This window comes from Leuciscus leuciscus (assembly GCF_965113295.1).
Source record: "Leuciscus leuciscus genome assembly, chromosome: 22".
Taxonomy (NCBI): domain Eukaryota; kingdom Metazoa; phylum Chordata; class Actinopteri; order Cypriniformes; family Leuciscidae; genus Leuciscus; species Leuciscus leuciscus.
Genome location: NC_138746.1, coordinates 24,896,697 through 24,909,814, shown reverse-complemented (window position 1 = coordinate 24,909,814; position 13,118 = coordinate 24,896,697). Strand labels below are relative to the sequence as shown.

The window sequence follows — 13,118 nt, the reverse complement described above, 5'->3', positions numbered from 1 at the left end:
TTCGGCTCTGGCAGCCCCCAGAATCAATGCGGCTCATCATCCACGTCATGTGATGAATGGGTGACGTAATCTCGTGAAACCTGACACTTGAATTAGCCTACATGCTGTAATATTTAGGCATCTTTGATCTAAAATGATTACATCTAAAAAGAAAAACTCTGTTTTGCATTGATTGGCTGAATAATTTGCCTATATTTGGTATTATGGCAATGGCAGCATTATTTCTTTCTATGACCACTCTGAGGCACATACAGAGTAGACTATTGTGCATTCATGACCATCCAGCCATGATATGAAAGCATCATCCCTCTTCACATTCATGAGAGAGGGGCTGTAATTCAAATGCAGGGATAGAGAGAGAACAAGAGAAAAGAGAGACAAAAAATATATAGTTTTTCTTTGAAAGGCATGCTCCGAAAACCTATTTTAATAATATATTTTTAATCATAAAAAAACAGCACAGTACACACCTATTATAAAAACCCCAGTTCAGACTCTAAATTTTGATTTCGTTTTGTTATGTAAGCACTGAAAAATGCACACTATTAAAGGTATAGCGGAGGATCTTTCCAAATTTTAGATAAGACCCGCCCTCTCCACTTTTTGAAAAGTTTGATTGATTCACCAGAATGATTGACAATTAGGAGGACCAATAGTATAGGTTACCCACCAGGAAGTAAAACATCCTCCGCTATACCTTTAATGCTATAAAGTCATGTTAACAGCCAATAAAACAATAAGCCACACAAAGCTGTATGTTACAGGGATAGTTCACCCAAAAAAATCTTTCATCATTTACTCACCCTCAAGTTGTTCCAAAACGCTATGATTTTTTTTTTTTTTTTTTTTTTTTTTTTTTTACGAGCACAAAAGAAGATATTTTGAAGAATTGGTAACCAAACAGTTGACTAGTCACATTGACTAGAAAACAGTCTATGGAAGTAAATGAGGCCCCATCAACTGTTTGGTTACCCATTCTTCAAAATATCTTCTTTTGTGCTCAGTGGGTAAGTAAATGATAACAAATTTTACATTTTTGGATGAACTATCCCTATAACAGTGCTTTACCTCCTGATTAATGCTTTTTTACTATACATGGTAAATCTATAAAACAGAGCCTATATTGGCTTATTGTTTGTAGCCTGTTAGAACATCAAAGTGGGATCATAATAAGAAAACATTTGCATGGCTGTGCATTTACCATATGCACCATATGCAGATATGTATGTATTTTTATCAGTTATATATTTGTATTGTTTTATGATAGTTTATCTTTTTTACGTGAGCAGGATTCAAAATACGTTGTCTTTGGTGTGATCACAGGGATGTGATAGGAGCTAATTCTCTGGCTGTCCTGCTGTGCGAATGATGACACAGTGATTAGCACAGGACTGCTGTGCACCTGAGGGACTGATTGGATTACAGGCTGGGGTGGGGTGGTGCTGGCGCAGACATTACTCATCCCATTCCTGTTATACAGTCTCTCTCTCCAACTCTCTCAGTGAAACCCAATCGGATGTCTCTGAGCACCAGGATCAGAGGACGTTCTGTCAGTCATTGATCAGTTCTGCTGCTATGCCCTGCAATCTGGGATACAGGAAGTCAGTAAGGTCAATACGGCAGACTTGATCAAGGGATCAGTGATCATTTATTATTGGTGATGCTTGCTAAGTCATGCAACATTATTATTATTATTATTATTATTATTATTCATATGGTACAGACATGCTACAGACTTGAATGATACCTAGATTCATGCAGCTGGATGGATGGATGGATGGATGGATGGATGGATGGATGGATGGATGGATGGATGGATGGATGGGCTAAACATGATTTCACCAAGTAGCCTAACATGTTCCTGGATCAACATCTTTGTTGAGCCTGGAACAACTTTCCAATCAACCAATCAGATTTGAGGGACAAGTTTAAAGTTTATGTCAAGTTTAGATTTACAACCAGGGTTAGGTGCTTCTACATGGTGTTATTCACTTATCATCGCCCTCTGATTTTACGGATAATTTATGGGTAAGGTTGGGTTTAGGGGTATATGGATAGGACATAACAAAATATGTTGACCCAGGAGCATGTCTTACTTGGTAAAATCCCATGGATGGATGGACAGTTTTAAACAGGCAGGCAGACAGATACTGTAGAACGATAGAAAGATAGATTCAAGGCTATAAAAGCGGATTGACTTCAGTTATCTGTCCATACAGGCCAGTGCATTCCTGTCTGCTGTAGTATGTGCAGGGCAATTTATGAGTCAGCTGTTAGTAAATACAGTTGTCACTCATTGACACTAACTGTGTGAATGTAGATGAGACCTTGGCCAACAGCCTAGCAACTACCATAGAAACCCCATGAAAACCATTCAGAACACATGGCAATGGATTAGCAAACACTCCCGCATCAAGAAGGCAATAAAGCAATATTCACATTTTCTTCAGAGAATGTAAAAATAGATTGATTATATCAGTTTCCAGTGCTGATTTAAATATGTAAACATTTCTGTTTCTAAACTGAGGAGTCAATTGTCTGAGCTCATAGGGTTGCCCCTCTCAGCAGTTTCCAGATGCATCATTACAAAACAAGGCTTGAGAAATGTCACAACGTAGAAGTCAGCTCAGAGCCCACGAGAGAGAGTCGTGCTCATGCTAATTACTGTCTCTCTGTCTGCTTATATTTTATCGACTGTCAGTTCACACGGTCTGTGCTCACATTCTCTAAATGAGGAGATTCAGGTTGATATAAACTGAACTGACTCCTGCTTTCATCTCTCTCTGTCGATTTATCCTCTCTGTTTCTCTTGCTGTTGTCTCCCCTCAGCTTAGGCATGTTATATTTTTAGAGGATTTTACCGTTCTCAAAGGGGGAAGGGGAGGGGGGATATTTTCACTTACTCGGGTGTCTTGTAGAGGCATCTTATTAGACCTTATTCTTCTAAGGAAAATAGTTGACAATAGGACGCCATCCAATGGACAATTCAAATGGCTGATTATCTCTTCTCTCTCTCTGAGAACTGTTTTCATTTCATGCACTTCCATTTAAAGAGCTGTTTATAACTTTAAGTATCAAGCTATTCCCCCACTTTTAGTTTGTGCCTTTTAGGAGAACAGTTTGTACACCGTATTTAATGTAAACAACCAGATCTTTGACCGACTCACTCACTATATCCGACTCATTAATTTGCTCTCAGTGTTGTCATGATCATCAGCATGCAGAGACATTGCCAAAATATCTTCTGCAATGTCGGACCGTCAGCGCTCCTCTTCCAGACTGCCCACATCTGGTGGAATTTATGGGTCTCAGCTTTGGAGTTATTTCCCTGTGTCAAACATGGCCGTTCATTCTTAAACTGTTCCTCAAGAGTTGAGCAAAAAGCTTCTCGGATGGTAGCCAGACAGTCTATGCTGGTGCTCCTTTGTCATCTCAGGTCATGCCCGGTTTAATCCTGATGTCTTCTCACTAGACTGGGTCACTTTATCGGATCCAGATAGATAGACATGTACCATGTGGCTGTGTCAACATTGGTATTTTATTTGTGCTCTAAAGGCCAGTGTATGAAGTATGTGGTGCAGAGGGATGGTGTGTGACTGGAGCATAACAGACCTTAAATGGTGCGGCTGTGCACTATAACACAGCGGTGGGACCCTCTTCCTGGCAGGAACATAAAGACAGCAAACAGATCCCCCTACCTCAGCGACAGAGCAGCATAGCAAGAACACAGTCACAACCCTTCCTCAGATAACCTGATCTAATTGTAGCTGCAGTGGAAAAACAGAATATCTGTCTACATCGCTGCCCCTTCCTGTGTGTGGGCGCTCCGGTGTTTACGGTGGTGAATGTCTGTGTGTGTGTGTGTGTGTGTGTGTGTACTTACATGTTTTTCTAACCCGGTGGGGACTTCAACCTGAATGCATACTGACTCATGGGGACTCGTGTCACTATGGGGACCTAAATTGAGGTCCCTATGAGGAAACAAGCTTATAAATCATACGGAATGAGTTTTTTGAAAATGTAAAAATGCAGAAAATTGTATGTGATGGTTAGGTTTAGGGGTAGGGTTAGTGTAAGGGGATAGCATATACAGTTTGTACAGTATAAAAACCATTACGTCTACTGTATGGATAGTCCCCACAAAGATAGTAAACCAGACGTGGGGGGGTGTTGGTGTGTGTCTGTCACTCAAGTGGGAAATGAATCGTTGGAGAAAGGTCAGCATGCAGATGTCTAGTTAGCAGACAGAGACAGGGAAGCTGTCAGAGAACATAAGCTGCTGTGTATTTTTCAGGAGCGGAAAAACATGTGGAAGTTAAGAAAGGCTCAATACTTACCGAGCACATCCTGCACAGGCACTGGAATGGATAAGGCCTGGTTTTTATCACGAACTCTACTCATTTTTGTGTAGATTAAAGGAAGCACTCTCTAGATTATAACTAATGCTAGTTAATGCACATTTTTCAAACGTTTAGAGCTTTTGGCGTGTTAGAAATCAAATGTTTGGGATAATATGCTAATTTGCTAAAATGCTAATAATATGCTTTATCCTTTGTATGTTTCTTTTTTGTTCATGTACATCTATCTCAAGTTGTAGATGTTGCAGGTACTGTATCAGTTCAATGTTCTGCAGTTGCCCAGATTAGCATGATGTGCTGCAATGAGAGATAGATGTGCATGACACACTTTGTTATTCAATTCAACACATGATTAACACAGAAAATAATTTGAACTCATGATGTTATATTAACAAAGTTCAAGAGGAGAACATTCAGATAATCTACCCAATCAGCGCAAGAGGAGGCTTATTTATAGCCGACTTAACTCTGTTTCATGACAGTTTTCCAGCATCCCTCCTCCACCCAACTCCTCACTCTCAATTATTCCTATCCCACCCAGGGATATAGGGGGGAGTGCTCTGGGTTCAGGCCAAATTCCAAGCTCGGAGTCCTCTCATCGGACAGCATACGCATATTTTATACTATATCTGATAATATAAGTGTGAACTAGTGAAGTACCTAAGTTTGTAAAAACAAATGGGTTTGCAAGTTAATGCACTTGCAATGGAAGTCACAACAAAGCAAAAATGTGTAGCTTGTATTTTTTTTATATCTTTGCTATATACATTTTTCTGTAAAAATTTGTTATTTGAACTTTAAAGTGATCGTTTTAGTGCCTAAAGGGCAGATACACGTATGTGCATTACCAGCACAAGTCCTGTAAGTGTATTTTGGTTCATAAGTTAAGGATAGTTACATCATGCCCCTTTTATTTATTTCAGGGCAATTGCGCCATAGACTTACACGGTAAACATGATTTTTGGTTGTTTTTGCAAACTGTGGGAAGTGTCTAAACAGTCACCAAACAAGACTTGAGTGGAAGTTTTTTTTTTTTTTTTAAGTCAGTCTGGTATAATAAAAATACTGTACATTTCTTCAAGTCATTGAACAAAAACTGTGAAAGAACTAGAAAAAAAAAATTTTGTGAGGAAGCTAAAGATAAACTTTGCTGATTCTTCATTACTTTTTGTGGTATTATCATCTGCAGTAAATCAATGTAAAGGCTGAGGCCAGCAGTGTCGAAACATTCTGTTTAACTCAGATTTGTTTTTATCATATATTCCTAGAGGAGGCAAGTTCAAGTTTAGGAATCAGATGTTATTTTCTTAAGCGTTTATGTTCTGAACAGTGTCCCTCCACAGTGTGAGTTCTCAAACGGATAGGGCTCTTGGGTACATTTCAGCTGGACTCGACTTGTACCAGCATGTTTTTCTGGAAATTCTTGCATCAGTATATTCTTTTCTGTGATAGGAGTGAATAGGGGTGAATTCAGGGTGATTGGACACTTTTTGCCATTGAGATTAATTGGAGAAGTGTCCCAATCAACCTGAATTCACCCTATATATTGGCCATTCTACAGAATTGGTTCAAAGTCAGAGTTGGAAACGTCTTGAAAAAAATGTGTCTTTTTCCACAAATATTGTATGTATGCAAATTGTATAATATCCAAGGTACACATTTCTAGTAATTGTGTAGTTAATTATCTTATTGTATTTTCAGAATGTTTTGGAATATTTTTCCTCTCCCCAAATCTGTCACTACCGAAACACAATAATAAACAATTTAATAAGAAGGCTTATATTGACCTATTCATATTTTGTTTACATCTGCCTTGTAAATATATTTTTTTGCTATTTAAAAAAAAAGTTTTCACTGGTAAATCAATAACAATTACAATTTTAACAATATTTCAAGTATAATTTATAAGATTTGTTATATTTTGAACCCAATCTTTCTCTGTAAAAGGCATTAAGTTAATCATACTGATTTCAAAGTTAAGGATTCATTAGTTTGAATATACATTGAACCAAACACTATAAGAACATAAGTTGATAATTCAGTATACTTTATTTTAGGCAAAACATTCGGTCGTGACGGCACATTTTCTGTTAGTGACAGTAATGTTTTGGTTTTGGTAATGTTTTCCACATCACATTACAGAATTTGAACTTGCATACTAAAAAACTTCTAAAACATACTAAGATGTTAATGACTAATGATGTACAAAACTGTACAAAAAATGTGTTTATTTCCCCCAAAGAAATGATTATGTGTTCCCTTTTGTCACTACCAAAAAAATGATGGCCATGTTTCGGTCATGACTGTTTCGGTAGTGACTGTTTCGGTAGTGACAATTTAAGATACTTTTGAGCCTACACTGTAAAAATAAAAGGTGCCTGGAGGAACCTTTTGAGGTTCTTCACTTTGCCACACCGGCGGAACCGTCTGTAGATCCTCTAGGCACCCTTTAAAAAGGGGCGGTTCTCTGAGGAACCACACAGGTTTCCTGAGGAACTCTTATATAAGGCACTGCGTGGAACCACTGTGGGTGCCTCCAGGAACCAAATTTCAATTTTATTTTATTTGTATTAAATTAATTTCATGTTGTTACTATGGTTACCACCATTAACTTCTATTATAATAAACAAACTGAACCAAATACAAAATAAGAATTGTTTATTACATATTTTAGATCCATTTTAATACATACACTTCCATGCACTTGAAAAAAAAAGCTAGTAATAGATTAATATCAATGAATACACACACAAAAAATTGTATAATACATAAGTAACATGAATAATCAACCATGTGTATACAATAGGCTACACAAGAAAAGACATCTCAACAAAATGCATGGAAAACACATGTTCCATGTAATAAATCAATGTAAAAAATTACAATTTTGACTAATTAAAAATGTCCATCTTCACTTAATTTTAAAACATGTGTTTCAATCCGCTTGTTAAGTCTGACGTCACTGTTTCCAAGTCCAAAAGCTCTATCAGATGTCAAAAACAAACAACAAACAGTGCTAATATACACTCATTGTGCTGTAATATTCCTGAAAATTAGGATCCTAACCTTTATCTCTATTCCGAAATCTCAGATGGTTAGTTATTCAGCTATTTTGAATCATAAAATGTTGAAGTCTGGGATGCCGTGAGACTGGAGACTGAAATGTACACTATGCCTTTTGAAAAGCTTAAGTGTGACTTGAATCAACAGTTCCCGTAAATGGTTGTTGAGTATTCTCAATATCTAGAAACAAGATAGAGAAAGTAGAAGTAGAGGCTTCGACCCGGAAACAGTATTCCTTATGTCACAACAAGCAGAAAACATTTTCCATTTGAACAGAGTTAAGGCGGCCGCACACCGGACGCGCAGCTCAGCGCCGCGCCGCGCCACGTCTGGACAACTGTCACCTGAAAATCCGATAACATCAGCAATTTTCTGATTTCTGTAAATAAATATAAAACTAAATGTATATTGCAGCACAGGGTGAAGTCCGTATATACATTAACTACGATTTGAGACACACACATGTAAATTTAATATAAAACTAAGTAAATGGCGCTCTGTGGCGCGGCAGGATTTTGAACACGGTCCTGAGCCGCCGCGGACAGACGCCGAAAGGCGCCGCCGGTGTGTGTACTCTCATAGAGAATAGTGAGTTCGAATTTAAAAGACGTGGCGCTGCGTGGCGCGCCGCCGAGCTGCGCGTCCGGTGTGCGACCCCCTTTAAGGTGCAGTAAAATGATCTGTTGTTCTGTGAATGTTCACTGGTGAATTCAGTCATTTCAATAAGAATCCACACGATCAGCAATTTTGTCTTTTTGCCTGTGTAATTTCACGAAATTCACAAATGTGATGCACCTTTACTCGCTGCAACATAAAATGCAATCAATTATAAAATCTTCACAAGGGACACGTGAGGTACTTAACGAGTTAGAAAAGTGAAAAGGTGCATCAGCTTCATTTTCTGTTTGCTTTTCCTCTTTTCTGGTGGATGGTCCAGGCACTTCAGTGATTTTCAGGTCTACAGGAGGATTTTTATTCTTGATCAAACTTGTATTTCAGCTTACCGAGATCCCTGCAAAATACAAAATTTACTGTTAGTAAGGTTATTAAAGTTATTAAATAATTTCCTCAGCCTTGTGACGTTCCAAACCTGTTTGACTTTCTGTCTGTGGAACCCGAAAGCAGATCTCAGGCATAATGCAACCCGTCACCATTCAATATCACTGCATGAAACACAAGCATACATTTTTTTTGTAATTCATTCAAACTATTTTTATGTACACTTGTCTAGTTCAATTCAATGCAACAATTTATGTAAAAAATAGTTAAGCTCCAAAAATTTCCCAGAAAAGATCCTAAAAATAGTCAATGAGTTCACAACTCATGTGTTATGGGTTGTGTTGTAAGTCTTCTGAAGTCATATAATAGCTTTTTCCTTTTTTTTGTCGAAAAAGACTAAACTTTAAGTTATAATTCAGGGTTCAAATGTCTTATATTCAAATGCATATGATTAAGGTATAGCCTATAAAAAATGCATAGCATTATTAGCTCCGAACCTGTGATATTATTTTTCTGAGTAACATGAATGAGATTTGAGAGCATGAGGGAAGATTTTCAGAGAATAACTTATTAAAAAAGTACACAGTCAAACAATACAATTTCACACAGAGAAAGTTCATAGTAATAAAGTACTTGCATGTGGTGTATAGGTAACTTACTGTAATTCAATGTTGCCTCTGAAATGTTCAGATTATTTTAGAAATGTACTGGTTGTTCTGGGGAAACAAAAGAACAAAGCTGATTATTCACAACATAATATTTATTGACCAGTAAATGGCTTTAAAATGGTATTTGAGAGAAAGAGGGCACCTTTAGTAAGTAAAGTTAGGCTAAACAAAAACAGACCAAACTATATTAACCTGCTTTTGTTATTCATAACAAACGCCAATGACGACAGCAGGAATCAGCTACATTAGTTAGGCTATCTCAGCAATTTGAAGACACAGTTTTACAGAATATGTTGAATTGAATGACTAAATCAATCTAAGACAATAAGTCAATAATGTCCATTTGTTCATTAACTTACGTTAGATCAACGTAGTTAGCATCGCGGCTAAAACCTTCATACCAGATACTGTGCAATAAACGAGTGGTAAACACTGTAAAAAAGTAGTAATGTATAATCAATTTAGTTTATATATATGTGTGTTTGAATATATAGTGAGTAGACTCTGTATTTATATTTATTTGGCGAGTTTACAAACCTTGTAACGGAGAGCCGATCAAACGGCGGAAGCTTTGATGAGAGGACGGAGCCGTTACCCGATGACGTCGATCAGCTGAGCTTTGTTGCGCGCGAGCAGCGCGAGGATCACTGAAGCGACGACAGCAGAGGAATAGCAGCAGTTTCGTGACAGAATAAAACTTTTCTCCTCCTAGTTCTTCCTCTTCAAATAATAATTTATGAAGAAGTAGGTAAAAATTATTATTTTATTACTATTATTTATTCAATAATAATGAATGAATTCTTCTTATTAATATTATTATAATTTAGTGTTGTTGTTTAAGGTTTAAATTAATCAACAAAATAGGCCTATAGATACTAAATAAATGTAAGCTATCCAGGTGAAAAAGACGCAGGCTACTGTTAAATGTATTAAAAATGCATTAAAGTATATTTGTATTGTAGGCCTACTAAAAACACACTCAAGTACATTTTTAATAGTACGTCTTTTTTCACCTGGGTATGTAGGCTATACTGAATCAAACTTAAGTAGCCTATAATAATAATAGGATAATAATATTCTCATTCTGGCCTCACAGAACCATTGGGTTCCTCCAGATGCTGGCTTTAACATAAGAGATCTTCCAGGAACCACTTAAATGTTAAAAGATCTTCCAATAACCCTTTTATCGCATTCAAGTTCCTCTATTTTCCCCCAAAGCACTTCGAGGTCTCATGGTAATGAAAAGGTGACTCCAGAACCTCTGAACTAAATACAAAGTGCTTAAAGGATCCCATAAGTTCCAGCAAGAACCTCAAAGAATGTCAATGCTCCTCCAGTAACCCTACTATAGGAGAAAGAGCTTTGAGGCACTTAAATTACATTTTGAAGTTCCTTGAGTATCCGACAGGATATTTGAGGCTCCTTTAGTTTTTACAGTGTATAGTTCAAAGATGATAACCAGCACATGGTTACCTAGCACAGTTTTGAACAGTTGTACACACACAAAAAATACATTTTATCAAATAACACAAAAAAAAAAAAAAACTAGATGTCACAACCGAAACTTCACCACATGTTTCGGTATTGATTGTTTCGGTAGTGACAATTTAAGATACTTTTGAGCCTAGTTCAAAAGTTTTTTGGTTGCCGGACTGCAGTTTGCACCAATTCTGTAGAATGGCCCATATATAAGTCAATGGTATGTATTCATTTAAATAGCCAAGTAAACATGAGTGTGTGTAGACCTCAGGCAGGTATGTCAGGCTTGACACTGTGGTATTATGGAGAGCAAGCGTGTGAGCAGTAAGTCAGCAGTGCTCAGCTGTCCCACCAAAATACTGAATCCCTCACACAAAATTGTCCTTGTAAATTTCCAGCTTCCTAAAGATAGATGTAGACTGCTATAGGGGCTTCCATAAATCATTGTCGTGTTAAAACAAGGCTTAAACTTTGACTCACAAACAACATCACCTATGCAAATCAAGGCCACATGACAACAAACCTACCTTATTTCCAAACAGTTCCAACATGCCCAGTATAGCTCTGTTATGTCATGTGAAGGAAATGGTATGGTGGAATTTCCAATGGAATTGAGTCCTGCTGGTCTGCTGTTCACTGCAACGCTGACCCCTGAGTAAACGCAGAAGAGCTGTGCCTTAGGTGTTTTAGTGCTCAGGAGGGCCCTCTGACCTCTGACCACTGCTGAGCTTGATCTAGTACAGCCTCAAGATCTACTGCAGCTTCCGGTAACACATTCCAGACGCTCAACACCTGTTGAACATGCTGAGAGAAATAGACAGGGGAAAACACAGATGACTAGGGAGAGATTAAAGAAATTATGCAGAAACCATGAAAGAAGGACAAAAAGTTGATGTACTGAAATTAATGGATTAATCTGACCAGTTTGTGAATTTATTCATTGTTGAACTTTATGTATATGAAAGTGTATTTAGTTGTCAGGGTATTCTAGGATGGGATGATCTTGATTTTATTCTCTGAGGGCTTGTTGACAGTCACTAAAAAGGAAAGTTGTTTCAGAGCAAGCAAGTTATTTTATATTTATAATTAAATGAAGAAAACAAAAATAATTTTCTGTAGAATAACATGCACCGATAAATGGTCCTTCTGGCTGTTTTGCAGTTAATTTAAATGGTCTATTTAAAAGACCTCTCAATTAATATGAGGTCAGAAACTGCATTCATGATTATTTATAAATAATTATTAAATAAAAGTTCTGGATGAAGTGTAGCATGACACACTGCAGGACACCACAATAACAAAATCCATACAATGCATGAAATGGATCAAAATCACTCAGTGGAGACCCTGCTGGCAGAACTTTGCAATTGCATCCAATTTTTGTGTAACCGGTCCCACTCGATCGCTTCGAGTGAGATTCAAACCGGGATCTCCGGTGTGGACAAGGACGCTAAAGACCACAGCCGCTAACGCATCTCTTGAGGTCAGGGGAGTGAGGTTTACACACACAGCTCTTACGTCCGTTACACTCACCCCCTAAACCTCACTCCCATCCATGTGACGTCACCACATGTAACCCATCCTACTCGACCCGCTCCGAGTGGGATTCGAACTGGGATCTCTGGCGTGGGAGGCGGGTGCGCTAACAAGGATGCTAAAGACAGCAGCAGCTAGCATCAGTCGCTAGCTCTTACTGGCCTATGTCCGTTACACTTGCAGGGCAGAAGGACTATGATTATAATTTTTTTTTTAAAAGGACCAGTCGTTAAAGTGCTGCAAAATATACCTGACTATAAGATATAGTTCATTTTGTGGTTCATCTGGAGTGTAATACACAATTCAGTCCATGAAAACATGTCAATCTCATTGTAATCCTGTAGATAATGCAACGCATTGCCGAACAGATTGCTCTATCAATCAAATAAACACAGATAAAATCATTTCCAAACATTTCCATAAATCTTTCCTTCCCTTATTCTGCCTTTATAGGAACACTGTGAAACCCTTGTTAGTGGTACTAGACATGTATAGTAACGTGTCTCACATAGCCACTAAAGGGATAGTTCACCCAAAAATGTTAATGATGTCATCATTTATTCACCCTCAAGTTGTTTCAAACCTGTATACATTTCTTTCCTCTGTTGAACACAAACGAAGATATTTTGAAGAATGTCTGTAACCAAACAGTTGATGGGCCACATTGACTTCCATAGTATTTCCCCCCCATAATAAGGAGGTCAATGAGGCCCATCAACTGTTTGGTTATTCTTCAAAATATCTTCTTTTATGTTCAGCAAGAGAAAAAAAATTAATACAGCTTTGGAACAACTTGAGGGTGAGTAAATTATGACAGAATTTTCTTTTTTAGGTGAACTATCCCTTTAAAATGGGCATTCAAATCTCTCGGACTTACACTGGGGGACTCAAGTAATATCCTAGAAATTGGAATACTATATATTTCTTGTTGATGAACTCTTTTGACTTCGACCTGTAAGCAACCACCCAGTGTTACATGGACAAGCACATGTTATATTTTCTGCAAAATGTAATA

At 37.7% G+C, this 13,118-nt stretch overlaps 1 protein-coding gene and 1 long non-coding RNA gene across 2 annotated transcripts in view; one reads left to right on the top strand and one right to left on the bottom strand.

Annotated features, from left to right (window-relative positions):
- LOC309486870 (uncharacterized protein) overlaps positions 1–13,118 on the top strand; it is a gene marked incomplete at its 3' end in the record, with an annotated part of 250,462 nt that overhangs the window by 220,771 nt on the left and 16,573 nt on the right. The window lies entirely within an intron of this gene.
- LOC309486856 lies at positions 7,757–9,791 on the bottom strand. The gene is made up of 4 exons (XR_014201704.1): positions 9,448–9,791; positions 9,080–9,136; positions 8,512–8,584; positions 7,757–8,433 (listed from the first exon to the last, which is right to left on the bottom strand). It is a non-coding gene; the product is annotated as an uncharacterized lncRNA (long non-coding RNA).